Source organism: Silene latifolia, chromosome 6 (assembly GCF_048544455.1).
Source record: "Silene latifolia isolate original U9 population chromosome 6, ASM4854445v1, whole genome shotgun sequence".
NCBI classification, from domain to species: Eukaryota; Viridiplantae; Streptophyta; class Magnoliopsida; order Caryophyllales; family Caryophyllaceae; genus Silene; species Silene latifolia.
In genome coordinates, this window is record NC_133531.1 from 16620386 (window position 1) to 16625263 (window position 4878).

At 37.5% G+C, this 4878-nt stretch overlaps 1 long non-coding RNA gene across 2 annotated transcripts; it reads left to right on the top strand.

Annotated features, from left to right (window-relative positions):
* The first annotated feature begins 226 nt into the window (after positions 1 to 226).
* On the top strand, positions 227 to 3342 carry LOC141658629 (uncharacterized). Of its 2 annotated transcripts, XR_012549320.1 has the most exons (4): positions 227 to 356; positions 456 to 523; positions 1656 to 1741; positions 3146 to 3342. It is a non-coding gene; the product is annotated as an uncharacterized LOC141658629 (long non-coding RNA). The 2 variants fall into 2 exon arrangements; XR_012549321.1 differs by lacking the exon at positions 1656 to 1741.
* Positions 3343 to 4878: the final 1536 nt, after the last annotated feature.

The window sequence follows — 4878 nt, forward strand, 5'->3', positions numbered from 1 at the left end:
AAACCGATTTTATTAACTCGAGACGGTTTTAAAAACGAGCGAAATTTCTTAACGATGAAGAAACGTACGTATAATTAGTAGCTAGCAAGCAAGCTGGTGTCTCATTATTATTATTATTATTATTATTATTATTATTATTATTATTATTATTATTATTATTACTAACCTACCGTCCCCACCCCCTTCACTTTCCCTTTCCCTTCCTCTTTTCGAACTCACCAGCAACAACAACAATCAACAGAACCCAAATCACCATTTTTCCGTCGACATTCAACCTCAGATCCCGGCCCATTTCTTGACCAAATTCCGTAATTTTTGTACCATTCTCTTCCCCTTTCCTTCCTCCTCCTTTTAAGGTAAGAAAGTCTCCTTTTTGTAGTGGTTTCGTCTTTCGCCGTCTTATAAAAGTGTCGTCTGTTAGCTTCTTTATTCCGTTTTCTTGCCCTTTTATGAAGGATTCGAAGACCCGGGGTGAGGCTCGTGCCTTGTGGACCATTTATTCGAAGAATAAGGGGCGTTTAAGGTAACACGATTCTACCGATCCTATTATTATATTATTGTTCGGGGTTGTGTGCATATTTGCTAATTGTTATTTGTTTAATTTATTTATGTGCTGAAATTTTAATGACGGTATATTATTGTTGGTTGGTATTACTTACATATATTATTAATCATATATTTTGTACCCAGTAGATTTGTGGGTCGTGTTAATAGTCATCATTAGTGCTAGGGAGTATTAGTTTAATGTTCTAATGAAGAATGCTTGGAATGCTAAAAGAATGACATGAACTAGCTGGTCGTATGTGACAGAAATGAAGGAGGGATTTAGAAGCTTGTCAGGACTGAAGGTAATTATTAATATGAGAAGGTAGAACATGGTTAATTATGGAAATTGAGGTTTGAACGTGGTGAAAAACAATCGGAATTTTGGTGGTTTTGCTTTTAGAATGTGCAAATTTGCAGTCTTATAAATGGTCATGGATTATCATTGTTGGTACTGAAGGTTCCCAAGCAAATCACTCATATATGGTGTCTATAAAAGCTGATATTAGTTGTCTTCATTGCTTATGAACGTAAATGGCTAGCCTCCCCATATGGTATTTATATTACCTTAATTAATTATGAGAGTTGCTTGTGGTTAATAGTAAGTGTTAGGGAGTAAAAATTTGGGACTTTAAGATTTATTTGCTGATGCATTGAGGACTTAAGCTAGAGTGATGTTTAAGCTGGTGATTGATGATAACTTAGTGGATACGCTGATACAAAATTTTAGCCGACAACATATTGATGAACTGAATTGAGGAAATCATCGAAATTTTGAGCTGTATGTTCTGGGTACATTTGATGATAAAATAAGGAGTATTGTCTGAAATTTAGCGGTTGTTGCTGCTGCTGACTGTGAGATTTAATTGTGGCTGTAGCTTAGCAGTGGCCTGGCCGTGGCCTAGGCAGTGGCCTAGCTAAGTCACGAGTTTGAGGCCATGTGTAGTTGGTGGTTAGGCCGAGTTTGAGGTTGTCATTATAACTTTTGAGCCGTGTCTATAAATTGTTTTGACGCTAGTTTGGTTTATTTAAAATATAATTAAATTAATTTCCGTCTCATATTTTATATAACGATAATTCGTTAATATCGTCCTTTCACATAATTATTTTAGGTGATTCATATGTGGTTGAAGATGAAGAGCAATTTTGGGTTTTAGAAGCTTTCTCAAGTTATTGCTTGTCTCTTTGCTAGCTTAAGGTAACTATTCCGAGTTACTCGACGAATTAATGTCACATTAGTAGTTGATGTTGTGTTTGTTGTTTGATAAGTGTTTAGGTGATTGATAATGTATTACTTTCGTTTTTCACATGATAGAAATTGGAAATAGCATGAGAATAGTATTGCGATAAAATTTGTGATTTGGGCCAAAGTAGGCCAAGACTCTGAGCTGGGCCAGATTGACCGAACGAGTTTGGTCAAACTAGGTTTAAACCAGATCACCTCGATTTGACCGATGACCGTCGCGGGACTCGGGTCGAGGGTTTGTCTTTGAGGTGAGATTGGATGTTTTATGTTATGCCTTGATATTTGTAATTATCATTTCACATGTTGGTTGTTGGATGCTTTGGATGCTTTATACTTGAGTCTTCTTGCCTTGTTGCCATTTTAGCTTGTTCTCATGAATTATGAGATTAACGGTTAGCAGGAATTTGGATTATCATTGATATTGAGGATATTGTTGGATTGTCTGCTGAATAGACATTTATATAGCCTTTCACATGATAGAATGTTAGCATTTATGTTGGTAAGTTGGACTCTTTGCCCTTTTATGGTTAATTGAGTATCCTACTTGTCTTGTGTGGTGTGGGCTAAAGTATTCAAGCTGGGACTAGCTGGGACTAGGTCCTAGGTGAGTATTTCGGCCTTCATCATAGATAGGTCTTTATAGTCTTTGACGAGTATATGTTCACTGCTTAATAGCCTTTGTGTTCCTGACTAGTGGATTATATCCAAGTTGGGGCATGACCTCGTTACTTATTTTGATAGTAAGTGGTCAGCTTAAGTACTAGCCAACCCTTTGGTGGACTCCTTAGGGTACTCACTTTGTTTTAGAAAAATTGTGGGTCTTGGGTGCGGTGGTGTGTATCCGCATGTCTAGGTCTGCGCAGATTTTAGGCTAGGGTTGTGTTGTGTCTTGGCCATGTTTTATTAATATTAACCGCTGAGCCAAGATACCGGTTCGATTACCTTCCCTACCTCGTGGTATAGACTCGAGTTACAGAGTGACTATTGACGGTACTAAGAACTTATGCCTGTCTTTGATATATTGCCCTTTCTTGTTTGATGATTCTATGAATCATAGAAGGTAAGATGCAAGCCGGCTATGGTTGATAGAGTTTGGATTCCTGGATGTTAAGTGATTCACATGATAGTGTAGTATGAGTCGGTCTAGTATTCGCATGCTAGGACTTTGTGTTGTTATATTTTTGTTCACATGATAAGCACGATTGTCTAGCATCTATATGCAAAGGCTATGTGTGATTCATATTCATATTCTTATGTTTACATGTTATATTAATTATGACATTTCGTGGCTGGGAGAACTCGGAGTTACTCCCCACTGACTGTGGCTTTCGTATTTGTATAAAATGCGAATGACAGGTAGGTGATGCATATATGGGGTACATGGACGAGCTAGCGAGCAAAGTAACCTTGGGACCTAGACTGGTTTTATTTTATTGTGACCCTTAAACCCTTTTTATGTCACATACATTTTAGGGACATATGTCTCCCTTTCTCATATTTGGTTTGTATAACTTTGTTTCGCGACTTTAGCGATGTTTCATTCATGAGATTTATTTTGGACCTTGCATGTTTGACACCTTTCCTTTTGGATATCTTTATAACAGGTTCAGGTTTTTTAAAAATTACAGGTTTTTACCCAATTGAACCTATTACAAACATATCCTGTCAGTTTTTCTGTAGAATTACGTGTTTTCTTTTCCGCAATAAATGGGGGTGTCACAAAGATCGTTATGGCTTAATTGAGACATAGAGCATGTTTTCTGAGATGAGATGAGTGATATGATTGTGTGTTGAGTAACGTAAAAGCAAGTGAATATGGGCAAGGGATGATGTGAGTCTAAGGAACATGAGAATAAAAAGATTGAAAGTAAGGATGTGGATAGTGGCAGCTTGAGATGTGTAAAGAACTATGGAGGGAGATGGATAGGAGTCGTGTGGGTTAAGGATATATGTAGTGAAAGTTCGTTTTAAAGGGGTTGAGAAGAGTAGTATAACAGTGAACTTTGTGGAGACATGTCGCGAGGTGGATTTGTAGACAGTGAGTGAGTTTGGGGAGATTTGGTTTATTAAGAGGTGAAACTACTGTGGGATTTCCTTGGGCAATTAACGGTATGAAAGGAATTTTGATTTTTAGAGATGTACAAAGGAGATGCAATTGTCAAACAGTAAACGTTGATTCTATGGATGGATTAGTGGCAAGGGTGATTGATGGCATAATAAGAGAATATTTATGGTAAGAAAGAGTGAGATGATATCGATATGAAATAATGAGATTTGAGTTTTGGAGCAATGAGAAAGTAACCGGAACACTAAAGAGTTAGGTAGAAGTGATAAGGAGTTGAATGGTTAATTGATTTTGTCGAGTGTAAAAGAAAAGAATGGGGGAAGTAAAACTAGGAAAAGGTTGACCGGAGTTATGTGACATAAAAGTAAGGAATCGTCGAGATGTATGATACTATCAAGAGTAAGTAAGTTAATGGTTATACAGAAGTTTCAGGACAACCTGATTAATCACGAGTTTCGAGGAATTAAGGGAGTAAGAAGTTGGTAGAATATCTGCATGATATGAGATTTTGGTGGAGAGTTAGATGGTGACACAATTAAGGATAGTATTGGGAAGAATGTTGAGGTAATGTTGTTGATGGATTCGATGTTCGTTATTTGAGATGTTAACCACAGATAGGAAAGAAATCGTGATGTTTAGAGATGAGTGTAAGAGGTTTGATGCCCGGGCAGTTGTAGTGTTATTGTTTGTGACTAGTGGTTAAGGGTGACGGTATATTAGAAAGGTAGCAATTCTAATGAGGTTGATTTTGTAGAGGCCGGATTGATATGTAGTTGTAAGGAAGTATGAGATGTGGTTAGATGAGGCGGGTGCTAATAGTCGAATAGTAATGGTATGGTTATACTTGGCATGAGGTGATGGTTATGCGAATGGGGGAATATGTTATGAGGGGCATATGAGTTAAGCTCGGGCGACAGGTAACCTTTATCGAGTGGTAACTTACGTGATCAGGATTGACTGGTTGGATATGATTACGGGTCTATGATGTGTATAAATGTTTGTGTGAGGTTCTGACCTCACGGGA